The following is a 17,593-nucleotide window of genomic DNA, read 5'->3' on the forward strand; positions in this document are numbered from 1 at the left end:
CTAGACCGGCTACGAGTAGACATGATGGAGAGGCTAGAAAAGCCTTTTATCAAATGATGAATGATTGGTTCATCCAATACTTTAGAACTAATCCGACTGTTCAGCAACCCCCAACCCCGGTGGTGTTTCAAATGTTGCAAATAGTGGGGCAATGTAGCGGGTGGCCTACTGAATATCCAAGGTTGCACTTACGAATGTTTTTGGAAGTCTACAATTAATTCAAGCAGTAAGGTGTTCTTGAAGATTCCTTGCAACTAAAGTTATTCCCTTACTCATTATGAGATTGTGCTAGAGCATGGTTAAATGCATTACAGTCAGGTACGTGGCATTGTGGAATGAGCTGTGCTTAAGGTTTCTGCTAAGATATAATGCTCCTAACATGAATGCTAAGTTGAGGAAAAACATTATATCATTTAGACAATTAGAGGATGAAAAATTATATGAAGCATGGGAGCATTTGAAGGAGCTACTGAGAAAATGCCCGATGCATGGTTTCCAGCATTGGACGCAAATAGAAATGTTTTACAATGGATTGAATGTTCGTACAATAATGGTTTTTGATACATCTGCAAATGAAACGTTATATGATAAATCATACAACGAGGCTTATGAAATTCTAGAAAGGATATAAAATAATGATTATGAATACCCCACTATGTGACAGCCCAAAATTGACCCTAGTCAGGAAGTGGTTTCGGGACCGCTAAACCGAGTCACCGAAATGTTTGAACGTAATATTTATTGTCTAGAATATGTAATTATGAATGTGTGAAAATTTCAAGCTTCGATTTAGTCGATTGCATGTGAATTCAGTTAGTAGGACTTGTGTGACACTTTTGAAATGTGATAGGCTAATCTATAAGGACCTAATAGTGCATGTAATCAAAAGGGAGGACTTGCATGTCAAATTTCCCCCCCTAATTGTTAGTGGCCGGCCATGACAAAGGATTATGGGCAAAACATGTCATAGACATGTTATGCTGGTGCATCATGGGAGGAAAAAAATAAATTAATGAGTATGGGTGATAAAGAAATGAAAAAGAAAAAAAAAAGAAAGAATGTGTGAGTGTTACCCCCCATTTTGCGTGAGTTGAAGAAAAAAAGAAAAAAAAATTGTTGTTCATCCTTTTTCATTTCTTTGAGCCGAAAATTCTAAGGAAGAAAGAAGGAGTTCTTGCTTCATGCTTGGTTTGGAAGAGGATTAGGAGGAGGTTTGGCCATACTTGTGTCTAGATTAAGGTATGTTTGAGGTTGTGCCATGAGATTCATGCATGTTTTTAGTTGCTAGCTTGATGTTCTTATTAGCCCATGGTTCAAATCCTTGCTATGTCATGGGGATGATATTCGGCCAAGGTGGATTTTGTGTTAATGCCATTGCATGCTAAATATGAAGCTTGATAATGATACATGTGATGGTGGATTGAGGACTCTTGGATCTTCTTTTAGCATTTTTGAGTGAGACATTAAGTTCTTTGTTTAACCATGACCAAAATTGAAATGGTATGGTGTTGTGGTGTATTCGGCCATGGTATATCCATAAGTATGATTTATGCATATTGCATGGTAGGTAAGATTTGAGTTTTGGATATATGTTTATATTTGGTTATAATCAACTTGAGATTCGGCCCTTGCACCTATATGTATATATGTTTGCACATGATGTATTGGTATGACATATATACTATCTCAAGGTATATATTTACATATGATGATGTTTCGGTTATGGAGTAAATGATAGATGCGTATTGAGCTACAATATGTAATGCATTAGTTAGTAAAATGTATGCCATTTATGTGTGGTATTAAATATATAATTGGCCTCAACATCAACATGCATATTCGCCACATGAGATGGATTGGTGTGCATGCATTCGGTTAGAGGCAAGCATATTGATGCCTTTATCTTGGTTAGGACAATCGGCTAAGAAGGGGAGTGTGGGTTAATATCTTGAGTTGATGCATGATTTCACATGTATGTGACTTTAAGGTCTAATGTATAAATGTGGGCTAAGTGCCTTGTGTTCCTCTTTTCGATGCTCAAATGATTAAATCGATTTATTTGTTTAATTAAGCTCAAGAGCAAAGGGATCTAAATCCGATAAAGGGAAGGAAAAGTGGTCGAATAGCCATCGAAATCGCTCGAAAGATCCGAGGTAAGTTCTTGAGTAATAGAGCTTAAATTATGATTTGATTAGATCATGTTTTAAGCAAATCGAAATCATGCTCTTTGTGCGTGGATATTGAGCCGAAATTGCAAGTGTGATAAGTGTCTTGTGTTTGAGTTTTGCTAATGAAAATGAAATACGAATGTGTCATGATTTAGTGTTAAATGTGCATAGTTATTCGAATGATGTCCGGGCTAAGTCCCGAAGGCTTTGTGCTAAGAGACCATATCCGGACTAAGGTCCGAAGGTATTTGTGCGAGTTACCAAATCCGTGTTAAGTCCCGAAGGCATTCGTGCGAGCTATTATAACCGGGCTATGTCCCGAAGGCTTTTGAGCGAGACGCTATATCCGGATAAAAATTCGAAGGTACGTGATTCGGGAATGAGCAATCTTGCTGTAAAAATTTCAGTTAATACGCTTGCAAAATTCCAGCAATGAGGTATGTTCGTATGTGCATTGGAATAGTTGATTCCTTCAATAATATTCGCCAATCGAGTAGTGAGCTTAGGTATTTGGCTAAGATGATCCTCATGTATGAATTCAGGGGTTGGAATGTGAAGTAGGAATGATTTGAGAATATGTATATACGGAATTATCCGTTTAGTTATATGAATGCTATACCTCTGTTGTGCTTAAATTCTTTGCTCGAAACTTACTAAGCATTAAGTGCTTATCGCTTTCTCTGAATTTTTGTTTTATAGATTTTGGCTCGTCAGCTATCGGACTCGGGATTTTGAAGTCGAAGTCGCCCACACTATCAAAGCTCCTTTTGGCATACTTTTGGTTGAACCTTGAAATGGCATGTATAGAACTACCCTTTTTGTTGTTGGTCATGTACTCATGGATTTTGTGTAAATTTGGATAGCCATGCGAAAATGGCTTTTATACGTTTTTAGCATAGTACTATAATCGTTTTATATGTGGATTATTAAGAGGTACGGAAATGTTTGGAAACGATTAGCCATTGGAATGGTTAATCATGATCATACTTTGTGCTATGTATGCAAAAAGGGCTAATTGAATCATGGAAATTATTAAATAGGTAAAGTCTACCTCAAGGGCAGATGCTGACAGCAGCAGTGATGTGGATGTGAAAAATCACTAAAAATAGTAGGAATGGAATTAAATAGTGAATAAATTATGTAAATGAACCTTGATGAATCTACTTTCATATGGAAGAAACGAAACAGTCATATGAGTTGTACGTTAAGAGATATTTAGGTTTTCGTGAAACAGGGCCAGAACGGTTTCTGGGTTCCCTGTTCCGACTTTGGAAATTTATCATAAATTATCCAGAGACAATTAGAAGTCATTCCTAATATATATAGATTCCAATTTGAGTCTAGTTTCATTAGAAACAAACGGCATGAGTATTGAAGCTCTGTACAGGGAGATATCCAAGTCGTAATACATGAAGGTCAGAGTAGTCGAACCCAGAATCAGGGAAGACTTTAACTAATAAACTGTACCAATTGGCCAGACCAAAAATTCTAGAAATAAATCCACAGATGGATATATGAGTTTAATTTCAAGGAAAATTTATGGAATCAGTTTTTGAGTTTTGAAACTCGAGATATGATTTTTAAGGCGACAGTGACGCAGTTAGCCAGCCTGTCCGAAATTTTTTTTTTAAATGGACTGTGAAAGTAATTAAGTTAAGTCTGTATGCACCTTGTGTTCGACTCCGGTAACGGACTCGTGTACGGGGTGTTACACACTACCAGAGTTGGAACTGGCAGAAGAGTTACAGAAGCAATGAAGCTTGGTGCAATTACATCTCTAACAACCTAGGTCTCATCTTTAACAAATATATTTAAAACATTGAAAAGACCATCTGCAAGGCAAGAAATGAAAGCAGCAGAGTTAACATGTTTTTACTTTGGAGAAGGTCGTGTCTTTGATTACTGTGCAAGGCCATTACACTGCGAAGTGGTATTCAGCTACTAGGAGTTGTGAATGATACTATTACTGAAGAAGGAAATTCAACTTTTGCAAATGAAAGGAATTCTGAGTGAATAGGGGAACAAGCTACAAAGGAAAAGAACAACAACAAAAAAATGGTGGATGCAACTTGTATTGCCTATAAAAATGCCATGGAAAAATAATCTCGACAATTGGACGGAAGGCCATTGCCATCTTTCTTTCAGTGTTTCCAAAAATCCAAGCAAGATCTTCAATTCAATAAATTTCTAGAGGTCCTGAAACAATTACATATTAATATGCAATTAGTGGAAGCATTGGAGAAAATGCCTAACTACGTGAAGTTCATGAAAGATATTTTATCAAAGAAGTGAAGGATAGGAGAATTTGAAACTCTTGCTTCATTTAAGGGTGCACAATAATGCTCAGAAACAAATTGCCACCAAAATTGAAGGATCTAGAGAGTTTTACTATACCTTGCTCTATTGGCAATCATTATGTTGGCAAATCATTATGTAATTTAGGTGCAAGCATAAATCTAATACCCATGTCTATTTTCAAGAAGCTAGGAATAGGAAAGGCGAGGCCCACAACTATCACACTGCAGTTTGTTGATAGAACCTAGGCATATCAAGAAGGTAAAATAGAGGACGTATTGGTAAGAGTTGACAAATTTATTTTTCCAGCAAGTTTTATTATTCTGGAATGTGAGGCTGATAAAGAGGTACCGATCATACTTGGGAAACCTTTCTTAGCAACAAGGAGAACATTAATTGATGTCCAAAAAGGCAAATTAACTATCAGAGTTAATGATCAACAATCAAATTTTAATATCTTTGATGCTATAAAGTGTGTAGATACTGATGAAAATGAGATGCTATTGAGATTATTGATACAAAAGTACAAGAAAAAAATGAAGATTTTTGTTTTCACAGTTCAGAAATTTAAGCAAATGTATGTGAGTTAATTGACACAGAAATGATTGCAGATCTTGATAAACTGATGAAAGTTCAGTAAATTGGAAATGGATCAAGGAGAAGTTTCGAATCATTAAATCTGTCTGACCGTTCATTTAAATCTCCTCGACCATCCATAGAAGATCCCTCTATGCTGGAATTGAAGCCTTTACTAGTACACATGAAGTACGCGTATCTAGGAGATAACAACACATTTCCAGTAGTAATCTCTACTGTGTTAACAAAAGATCAAAAGGCTCAATTGTTGAAAAATTTAAAGAGATCTAAGAAAGCCTTGGGGTGGTCAATTGCAGATATCAAAGGAATTAGTCCAACAATTTGCATTCACAAGATAATACTAGAGGACTCCATGGAAAATCTATTGACCAACAAAGGAGAATGAATCCCATCATGAATGAAGTGGTGAAAACGGAGATTATCAAATGGCTGGATGCTGAAATCATTTACCCAATTTCTGATAGTTCTTGGGTGAGCCCTGTTCAGTGTGTACCCAAAAAAGGGGTGTCACTTTGGTCGTAACAACGAACTTATTCCCACTCATACTATTATTGGATGAAGGGTTTGTATGGTTATCAGAAAATCAACAAAGCAACAAGGAAGGATCATTTCCCTCTTTCATTTATCAATGAAATGTTGGATAGACTAGCGGGGAAAGCCTTCTACTACTTTCTGGATAGATACTCAAGGTACAATCAAATTGCCATAACTCTTGTTGATAAAGAGAAGACCACATTCATATGTTCGTATGGAAATTTTTCATTTTTAAGAATGCCATTTGAATTCTGCAATGCCCCTGCAACTTTTCAATATTACATGATGGTTATATTTTTAGACATGGTGGAGGAATTCTTAGAAATCTTATGGATGATCTCTTGGTGTTTGGTGATACATTTGAAGATTGTTTGCAAAATCTGGAGTTAGTTCTTTGTCGAAGTCAAGAAATCAATCTTTTAGGAAAAATGTAAGTTCGTGGTTTGTGAGGGCATTGTTCTTGGACATAAGATTTCATGGCAAGGAGTTGCCGTTGACAAAGCAAAGATTGAAGTTATTGAGAAATTGCCACCACCTACTTCAGTAAAAAATATTCAAAGTTTCCTCGGCCACTGTAACACCCCAAACCTGGCCCAGACGTTATGGCCGAATCTGACGTGCCACGTTGGAGTTGAAAACCCACGTTCCATTTTAGTGTTTTAAAATCCATATATTTTGTTGAGTTAACAAAGTGTATGGAAGCTGGGCACCAGGTAGGTATCCGAGACAGAGGAGGTGAGCCATGAAGGCTACTTAAGTACCAAGCTCTTTGATTGGATCCAATCCTAGACATGCCCACAACCATAGCCACACTTTGTTATATCGAGTTTAAATTTGTTTAAGTGGACGTCTTTGATAAATCGATTAATCGTGGTGTTGAGATATTTTGAAAACAAGTATCGCTTTGAAAACACGCCCTAAGTCTAGCCCATTTGAACAATTATCAACTGTGTTTGAAGTTATTAAAATAAAATAATCCAGAAGAAATAAAAGAAAATTTGAAAATAGCCTTATTACAACCCAAAATAAATAATAATTAAAGGAAATTAAATGAAAACCAACGCTTATTTAAAGGTCCAAAGCGATCACCGTGGCCACTCAATCCCTCCGCCCAAGTCCCCACATCAAGGCTCACCTGCAAGGTTAAGGAAAGGGGGTGAGTTTGGAAACTCAGTGTTCAACAAGCCCCTTTCAGAGCCCAAAACAATAATAGCCTGTTGGGTCTAAGCCCAAATCCAATCTCAAACATGTACTGGGCCATAGCCCTTTTCAATTTCATATTTCATAACACCGGGTCAAGCCTTTTCAAATTTCATATTATTGGGTCAAGCCTTTATCAGAAACGGTATGGCCCATAGGCCCATTTCAATATCACATATAATGTCAATGAAAGAATGCAAGCCCATTTGGGGAGACTACTCAACCCACCATCCGCTACTCTCCACCGCACCAACCAACACACCATGTGGGGATTAACTCGACCCACCCCGCCATAACTCTCCACCGGCGCTTAGCTGCTTTATCATATAACTGGAGGCCTAGCCTCTTTTAATAACTGGGGCAAAATCCCTTTTTATAACTGGGGCATAAGCCCTTTAATAACTAGGGCGTAAGCCCTTTTGATAACTAGGGCATAAGCCCTTTTGATAACTGGGGCATATGCCCTTTAATAACTGGGGCGTAAGCCCTTTTGATAACTGGGGCATAAGCCCTTTTCCACTTCCTCCATTCATATAAAAACCCAACCCAATGCATTTATGAATACATCATGTGCATATCATACATGTCATGTGTGTATCATACATGTCATGTGTATATCATACAGACCATGTTTATCAAAATACCATGTATTAAAATCATACATAAACCCTAGGGGTATAATGGTCATTTTTACCTAGGGGCAAAACGGTCATTTTCATGTTATAAGGGTAATCTTGTAATTTTACCAAAAATTAGGGTTTCCATGTTCATTAACGGTTACTAACAATTCATAGGTGCAAACAGTGATTCTGGCCCATTTTTTAGCGAAATCGAGTTATTGTGCCTAAACCCCCTAATGGGCCCTACTTAGCCGATTTTGTCATTTAGGCCCATTTATCCTATATCCATAACAGCATTAACAGTCTTAACATGCAATTTAATAAATTTTCATTTTCTACCAATTTTTCCCAAATGGGCCCGAAAGCCTATTGGGCCCTATCGCAGCCCCTCGAGGCCCATCTTACCGTGAATGCCAAAATCACGATCTTACCGCTTCCAATGTTCCCGATCATCATCTCACCGAATCTAACTAACTAATGAGTGTTCGCTGTTCACAAGTCCTCGAAATGCCGAATTTCAAAGATTTGGCTTTTTGGCATTTATCGCTTTAAGCTATGAAAAAGGGTTCGTTACACACCTGTTTGGCGATATTCCTCGACGAGATCTCCTACACGATTTCTCCTATAACCCATCGTTAATAATCAGCTTCCCATAATTGAACCAAACCAAAAATCATCTAATACTAATACTTACACATTCGGCCACCATCCATAATGGCCTTGGGAATCTTACCTTTGTCGTGATTGATGACTAGGTCTAGCCACTCCGGTGATCCAAGCTACTGCAAGTTGACACTACACCTTGCTGCTCCTCCACTAAATAAACCACAAAAATACTAAAAGAAGACCCCATAAGGCCTATACCTACATTCGGCCACCTCCCTAAACTAGAGGGGTTTCGGCTTTTGGCCAAAAGTTACTCTAGGAATTGTTTAGAGTTCAAGTACTTACCACAGTCTTACTCCTCCCGTTACCCTTTCCCACTTCCAAAGTGGTATCTTTACCGGCTGTAACAATCCCGAAGGTAGTTGATGCTCGTCCTTCACTTGTTGACATGTCAAACATCTTCCTACAAATTCGGTCACTTCTTGCTTAAGCCCAGGCCACCAATATTGCTCTCGCAAATCGCGATACAACTTAATCCCTCCTGGATGCATAGCACAAGGTCCATTATGTGCCTCTTTCAAAATCATCAATCTCAAATCGGAGTTCTTCGACATACAAATTCTCCCTCGAAAACAAAGAACTCCCTCACTATTTAACCCAAAGTCCGGATTCTCCCCCTTTTCAACTTGCTGAAACTGAGAAACCAGCGACTCGTCCTCCAACTGTTGCTTCTTAATCTGTTCTACCCAAGTCGGTCTCACTTGTAACTCTGCCAACAAACTTCCGTCGTCATACAAACTTAGACGAGCAAACATCGCCTTTAATTCCGCCACAGCCCTTCGACTTAGCGCATCAGCCACGACATTCGCTTTCCCTGGATGGTACTCAATCGAACAGTCATAGTCCTTTAACAACTCTATCCACCTTCGCTACCTAAGATTCAGCTCCTTTTGAGTCAGCAAGTACTTAAGACTCTTGTGATCCGTATAGATGATGCATTTCTCTCCATACAGGTAATGCCTCCATATCTTAAGTGCAAAGATTACCGCTACCAATTCTAGGTCATGCCTAGGGTAGTTCACCTCGTACGGCTTAAGCTGTCGTGAAGCATAAGTGACCACTTTACCCTCTTGCATCAACACGCAGCCCAAACCTACATGTGACGCATCGCTGTACACACTGAAATCCTTATCAGACTCTGGCTGAATCAACACTGGCGCTTCCGTCAAAACCTTCTTCAACCTCTCAAAAGCCTCTTGCTGCTTATTTGTCCAAACAAAAGGTGCTCCCTTCCTTATAAGTTTCGTTAACGGTGCTGCCAACACAGAAAATCCTTCCACGAATCTCCGATAATAACCTGCCAACCCCAAAAAACTTCGAATCTCTGTTACCGACTTTGGTGGCTTCCATTCCAAAATTGCTTCAATATTTCGAGGGTCCACCTTGATCCCCTCGGCAGACACAACATGCCCCAAGAAGGTAACTTCCTTCAGCCAAAACTCGCACTTACTAAACTTTCCATAAAGTTGCTTCTCCCTTAACACTTGCAGCACTACACGAAGATGCTCATCATGCTTCTCTTCCATTTTCGAATACACCAAGATATCGTCAATAAAAATGAATACGAACCGATCCAAGTATGGTTGGAACACCCGATTCATCAAATCCATGAATGCCGTCGGTGCGTTAGTTAGTCCAAAAGGCATTACCAGAAACTCGTAATGACCGTATTGAGTCCTGAACGCCGTCTTATAAATATCCCCTATTTAACTCTTAATTGATGATATCCCGACCGAAGGTCGATCTTAGAAAACACCGAGGCTCCTTTCAATTGGTCAAACAGATCATTGATTCTTGGTAACGGGTACTTGTTCCTGATTGTCAGTTTATTCAACTGCCGATAGTCAATACACATTCGCATGGTCCCATCTTTCTTCTTTTAACAAGACTAGAGCTTCTACGGGAAACACTTGGTCTTATAAACCCTCTATCCAATGACTCTTGAATCGAAGCTTTCAATTTTACCAACTCCTTTGGTGCCATCCGATGAGGCTAATAGACACAGGAGTCGTTCTGTAGTAAGTCGATTCCAAACTCGACTTCTCTGTTTGGGGGTAATCCAGGAAGTTCATCTGGGAATACATCCTGAAATTCCTTAATAGTCCTAATCGACTCTACCGTTATCTCCTCAAGTCCCGTTTGACTTACAAGGGCCAAGTACGCCTCACAACCTTTCCGAATCAACTTCTCAGCTCTTAACGCCAAAACAACATTGGACAAATAATCCCTTCGTTCCCCTATGACCATTATCTTCTTATCTTCAGCAGTTCATAGTACCATCCTCTTTGCGGCACAATCCAATGTCACCTTGTGCTTAGCTAACCAGTCCATGCCCAAGATAAGATCAAAATCCCCAAAGGGCAGCTCCATCAAGTCTCCTTCAAAAATTTTATCTTGTGTCACTAACGGTACTACCCTAAAAAGTTTACCTACCTTAACTGAATGTCCCAATGGGCTTATCACCGATACCCCACTCACAGTCTCTTCAGGAAGCACATCCAAAGCCCCAGATACATCACAAGCAACATACGAGTGAGTGGAACCCACATCAATCAAAGCAGTGTAAGGCATGCTGAATGAAGAACGTACCAGTTATAACATCAGGAGCGTCGCCCTCCTCACGACGTCGTGCAGCATAAACCAACGCCGGTTGTGGAGATTCAGCGTGTCCAGCACCTCTGCCAGGTGCCCCACGTCCTCGTCCATTACCATTTCCACCTCTACCTTGCCTATGACCCCTCTGTGGTGGTGGTTCTCCTCGTCGTGGTTGGACATCCCTTTGCTCTGCAGCTAGCTCCTGAGCTGTCCTCCAAGGACACTCTCTGAACTTATGCTCCTTAGACCCACATCGAAAACATGCTCCAGTTTGTTTCCAGCACTCCCCCATATGCACCTTACCACAGTCCTTGCAAGCCTAAAACCCCTAAAACCCCTAATGGGCCCTACTTAGCCAATTTTGGCCCAACAATTCATAGGTGCAAACAGTGATTCTGGCTCATTTTTTAGCGAAATCGAGTTATTGGGCCTAAAACCCCTAAAACCCCTAATGGGCCCTACTTAGCCGATTTTGTCATCTAGGCCCATTTAGCCTATATCCATAACAGTATTAACAGTCTTAACATGTAATTTAATAAATTTTCATTTTCTACCAATTTTTCCCAAATGGGCCCGAAAGCCTATTGGGCCCTATCGCAGCCCCTCGAGGCCCATCTTACCGTGAATGCCAAAAATCACGATCTTTCCATTTCCAATGTTCCTGATCATTATCTCACCGAATCTAACTAACTAATGAGCGTTCGGTTGCTCACAAGTCCTCGAAATGCCAGAATTTTGGCATTTTGGCTTTTCGGCATTTATCGCTTTAAGCTATGAAAAAGGGTTCGTTACACACCTATTTGGCGATATTCCTCGGCGAGATCTCCTACACGATTTCTCCTATAATCCATCGTTAATAATCAGCTTCCCATAATTGAACCAAACCAAAAATCATCTAATACTAATACTTACACATTCGGCCACCATCCATAATGGCCTTAGGAATCTTACCTTTGTCGTGATTGATGACTAGGTCTAGCCACTCCGGTGATCCAAGCTACTCCAAGTTGACACTACACCTTGCTGCTCCTCTACTAAATAAACCACAAAAATATTAAAAGAAGACCCCATAAGGCCTATACCCATATTCGGCCACCTCCCTAAACTAGAGGGGTTTCGGCTTTTGGCCAAAAGTTACTCTAGGAATTGTTTAGAGTTCGAGTACTTACCACAGTCTTACTCCTCTTGAATCTGGATGCCTAAAAGGTAAAGGAATTGAACACCAACAATTGAAAAGGAATGAAAAAGGTTGCTGGTCACAAAGAATCGACACCCCCCTATCTTCACTGATTTTGGGTTTTGCGGTATTTCGGCAGAAGTAGAGATTAAGGAAAGAAATAATAAATGAGTAGAGGAAAGTAATGGGCTGGTTTTTGAAAAAGAAAAGGGAGAAAAAATGAGAGGAAAGATGGTAGATTCGGCTAGGGAAGAAGAAAGAAGAGAAAAACTAAAACAAAAGAGAAAACGGCACAGCTAAGACCCTAATGCCGAAATTGCTAACCTAATACCCCTCTGCCGAAATCCCATCTCTAATCCCTTCAAATCGGCTAGGCTCTATCCCTTTCTCAAATCCCTAAAATCTCTCCCCTTATCCCTCCTTAATCCATGCATCTTGACTATTTTAAACTCTCTCCCATAGAGTTCCATCCAGCTTTAAACTCTAGCATGCACAAGCATAAAAATAACATTACCTTTGCCATTCTAGGGAATCGAACCCAGGTCTTCCTCTATGCTCCACACGCCACTTTTTTTGGAGCTTAGTGGCGTCACCCTTGCCACTTTACCAAGGCCCTTTTTGTGATACACTTTACCCACAACTTTATATAAGGGCACCCCGCCAGAACCCCTAACTCCTAAGTCCAAAATTTTAAAAAAATCTACCGGGTTTTGGCTAACTCATGGGCCTTCCATAAGCCCATTTACATACCCAAATTATGAATTCCATAATCTCATACCAAATTTTAGAAACTTACTTAAAATATCAAGAATCGCGAAAAACCCAAAAATCGAGATGTTACAGCCACGGAGGATTCTATCGTTGATTTATCATGGAATTTTCCAAAATATTCAAACCTCTTTGCATATTATTGGAACAAAACAGATATTTTAACTTTGATGGTCCATGCTTGCAAGCATTTGAAGAACTGAAGAAGTGATTGATCACAACACCAATAGTCACTGCACCAGATTGGACCCTACCTTTCGAACTAATGTCTAATGCAAGTGAATTTTCCATAGGAGCAGTCCTGGGACAAAGAAAAGCCAAGGTATTTCATGCTATATACTATGTTAGCTATACGTTGACAGATTTATAACTAAATTAAACCACCACTGAGAAGGAGTTATTAGCTGTAGTATTTGCCTACGCAAATTTAGAGCGTATCTCGTGGGAACTAAAGTCACAGTTAATACAAACCATTCTGCTATTAAGTACTTGGTGACCAAGAAAGGTGCTAAACCCACATTAATTCGATGGATCTTGCAGTTGTAAGAATTTGATTTGGAGATTAGAGATAGGAAGGGCACAGAAAATCAAGTGGCTGATCATTTATCACGCCTGAAAATAGGGAATGAAGATGGTAATATTCAAATGATTAAAGATGAATTCCCAGATGAACAGTTGTTGGTTGCCATAGCATTACCATGATATCCTATATTGTTAATTTTCTGGTCAGTGGATTGCTACCACTCGAGCTTTCTAGTGAAGAAAGAAGCAAATTCCTCTATAATGTTAAGCAGTACCACTGGGATATGCCGTTTTTATTCAAACAGTGTGCAGACCGAATGTAATAGCCCGTTTTTTAATGGTGTCAAAAATAGTGGTTTCAGGGCCATAAATTTGATGAGTAAGTTTGTAAATATTATTACTTAATATTTACGAGTCAAATATGGTATTAAAAGAAACTTTGAATTGACAATTTATGCTATTCGAATGAATAATTAGGTTCAAGTGGTAAGTCCTTAAAGTCAAGTGATTTTAGACAATGAGGTATTGGGACCTCATTTCTATAAACTGAGCCGTAAATATTTTTATTAATATTTATAGATTTTTATTAAGGTTGTATTAAAGTGTTGTTAAGAAATTTTAATATTTAGAGAGTTAGTTAAGTAAAAAGGACTAAATCGTAAAAGGTGTAAAATACAGTCACTATTGAATTACAATGATTAAGTGGTTTAATTATTAAAAGAAGAAGGACTTATATAGAAATTGGATCATATTAATTGTAAACAGACAGTTAAAGGTCTTTTAATTTATTAAATTATAAGATTTTTATAAGGTTAATGTTTTAGATTATGTTTTTACAGTAATGCTCTGTAACCCTATTCCGGTGACGTATACGGGTTAGGGGTGTTACATTTAGTGGTATCAGAGTTGTGATTTAGTCGGCTCTCGGACTAAATGTAACATGTATGAAGTCTAGAAATACATGCCATTATATAACCTGTGATTGTGTGATATCTCCTAACTCTAATGAGATTTGTTACTTATATACAGAGATGCTTTCCAACCGAGTTAGTTCCGATAATACTGAAAGTGATACTCAAGTGTATGATTAAAAAGTTGCTAAGGATGAGTAGAAACTTATAAAGGTAAGAGTAAAAGTTCATAATGTTAAGTTAATAATGAATGTTATGTTTTGTGTATTCTTAAGAATTAAATTTTGAGGCTTTATGATCTCTACCCTCATCCTTAAAGTCTTATATAATGGAGTTTACAAAATTTATGTTGATTAAGTAGGAAAAAGAAAGAATTCAGTGATTGAATCAGTAATAATGTGGATAGCGCCAAGAATTGGTTATCAAATAAAGAGAGTTCTAGAAGAGATATTAGATTTTTCTAAAGATCATTCGGGATACGCAACGTCGCTATTAAAGAAGAAGTTGTTCACGGGTAGTCGAATTCATTAGGTATGGTATTTAAGAAATAGGTTAATTAGAATTTCTTTTGAATTGATTTCCTTAGTGGAATGGGATAATGTGGAGTCATCGGTGACTTTAGTATTCAGTGGGATAGTGTTTGAACTGCAAATATATCTGAATACAATTGTTATGGCTAAGTACGTACAACGAACTTCTTTGGGTTTTTTATATGTCCCTTTATTCTTAGAGACATATGTAATTATTTATCTTCAGATGTGATTCTTATCATATGGGAATACTAGCTAACTATAACGTTAGAAGAAGGTATTGTTAGTTTGGTTGATTAATGATAAAAATTGCTCTATTTTTATTTGGCATTCTATTCCATTATGTTCGGTAGAAGATTCGACAATAAGACTCATATGATTCTATTTTTCTACTTCTACTGATTGTTGCACTACTTTATATATATGTGCAATTTATGTTATCTCTATCACAATTGGTTCTAGTGCGTATGAGTGATATTCTTCTATCATCGACCTCTTTATCATTCAATGTGGGTTGTATTCTCAAAGATTCAATAGAGCTTTACATGTTGGATTTCATTATCTCAGCTTTCTTATCATTCTTATGGTGTATTCTATTAGACGTGGTTCATCTATAAAGGATATATATATTGACTTGAGATAAATATATTTATTACAGATATAATTCTTGATTGGATCATGTGAGCACGATGATATAGATATCAGATTATAAAGGTTGTATTACTACACTGGTTGTTATTGGGACTACATTCGATTTTCTTCTTTTGTTTCAGATTGCACTATTGATATTTGAGGTATTGTTCTATATATATGGTGGTAACGTCAGTCTTATTATAGGATTGCGATTTTAATGCATCTGACAGTTATAGCTCCGGTATGGTTTAAAGCTTCGATGTTAATAATTGAAATAGTTTTATTATATATCCCCTTTCTAGCTTTCGTAAGGGTAGACATCAAGAAAAGTATAGATGTGAAAGATCAAACTTAACCTTGCATATTGGTTCTCATTATTTAGGTAATTTCGGATTTTGTCAATGAGTCAAAATGGGATGTTATATTTCATTTGAGTTAATGCAGTTTGTGGTGATCTTTGGTTGGTATTCTGAAATGTTATTATACGATTGATAAGATTGACTAAATTGTTTTAAGCAGAACGGATTATTCACTAGAAAAGTTATATGAGTTGTATATATTCGAGTACATCTCTAGATTCGGGAATAAATTTTGTGGATTCACGGGCAAATAGACACACAGTCAAAATAAGGGATTCATATTCTAGAAGACATGATACAGGAATATATCTACCGAGTCAGTTATAAGTGAGAAATGATATAATGGGTTAAAGTAGTCTTGGTAGTTATAGCTATCACGTTTGTATTAAATGATATTGCTTGAAGTTTTCCATTAAATAGAACGTCATCAGTTAAAAGTTATAGATATAGATGTGTCAAAAGCATCAGTTAAAGTCTGTTATGAAAAGTATGAACTTTAGCTAAACACTATGAATTCTCTAATGTATCTGGAATCTTATGATCTGGGTTTTTTGGTTATGTTTCGATAGATGATTATTGGAAATTTCTCGGTAGTAGTGCTACTAATGATAAAGTTATGATAGGAGAACATCATAGTTGTTCAATTAAGTCCAAGTCTAGTATCAAGTTCTAATATGAGTTCTAAATCGAGAAAAGTTATGATTGATTTATTTGTGGACTACCATTGAAAAGGTAAAATAAAGAATCGACTTGATGGCTATTATCAGGTGAGAAAAATTTTCATAAGGGGAAGAGTTGTAACAACCCGTTTTTCAGTGGTGTCAGAAACAGTGGTTTCAATGCCACAAATTTGATGAGTAAGTTTATAAATATTATTACTTAATATTTATGAGTCAAATAAGGTATTAAAAGGAAATTTAAATTGACAATTTATTCTGTTCGAATGAATAATTAGGTTCAAGTGGTAAGACCTTAAAGTCAAGTGGTTTTAGAAAATGAGGTATCGTGACCTCGTTTCTATAAACCAAGTTGTAAATATTTTATAAATATTTACTGAGTGTTATTAAGGTTGTATTAAAGTTTCGTTAATAAATTTTAATAATTAGATAGTTAATTAAATAGAAAGGACTAAATCTTAAAAGGTGTAAAATAAAGTCACTATTGAATTACAATGATTAAGCGGTTTAATTATTAAAAGAGGACTTATATAGAAATTGGACCATATTAATTGTAAATGGACGGTTAAAGGTCTTTTAATATATTAAATTATAAGCTTTTAATAAGGCTAATGTTGTAAATTAATTGGGCTAAATGTGAATAGAGTTTACAAAATTATTTTAATGTTAATGGCTAATGTATATGCAAGATATTAGTAAATGTTAAATGTTAAATGTTAAATGTTCAATGAATTACTTGATCATATGTGAATATCGTTATATTGATGATTAATTAGTTAAAGATATATGTTTATATACATATATGAATGAGTTTGGATTGAATTATTATAGTACATGAAGCATACGATGAATCATTTTCAATACTAAGCCTATAAGTGCTTTGTAAATGTATAACATGTATGATTAAATTTATTCATTTAGCTTTAATCTTGTTTATTGAAAGTAAATGATTCTAGAATGATATGTTTATAGGAAAGTTTGAGACGAATGATGAATTATAGAATGATTATTAGTTAAATGTGAAAGAGTTATGTTTAAACGCTCTAGCTTGTGGTTGGTCGATGTTTATGCTTATGTCTTGTGTGTTATGCAAATGAAATGAGTGAGAATAGATATTGAAATGATAAGTTCAAAGATAAAACGAAATATAATGAAATAAAAAGGATTGTTAAGTTAAAGGACTTACTTGTAAGGAAGGAATTTACTTATGATATATGTGAGTTTACTTATGTCACGAATAAACACACTAATTCGTGACTTGATAACGTAATTAAGCTTATGATAAGCAAATGGAATGGTATGTAATTAAATGAAATGAGTCACCGTTTTAAGAAAAGGTTG

The 17,593-nt window shown here is 36.9% G+C and overlaps 1 non-coding gene across 1 annotated transcript; it reads right to left on the reverse strand.

The window, feature by feature from the left end:
- Positions 1–388: 388 nt before the first annotated feature.
- LOC128294348 (small nucleolar RNA R71) lies at positions 389–495 on the reverse strand. The gene has a single exon (XR_008284660.1). It is a non-coding gene; the product is annotated as a small nucleolar RNA R71 (small nucleolar RNA).
- Between the last annotated feature and the right edge of the window lie 17,098 nt (positions 496–17,593).

The sequence above is a fragment of the Gossypium arboreum genome, chromosome 6, assembly GCF_025698485.1.
Source record: "Gossypium arboreum isolate Shixiya-1 chromosome 6, ASM2569848v2, whole genome shotgun sequence".
NCBI classification, from domain to species: domain Eukaryota; kingdom Viridiplantae; phylum Streptophyta; class Magnoliopsida; order Malvales; family Malvaceae; genus Gossypium; species Gossypium arboreum.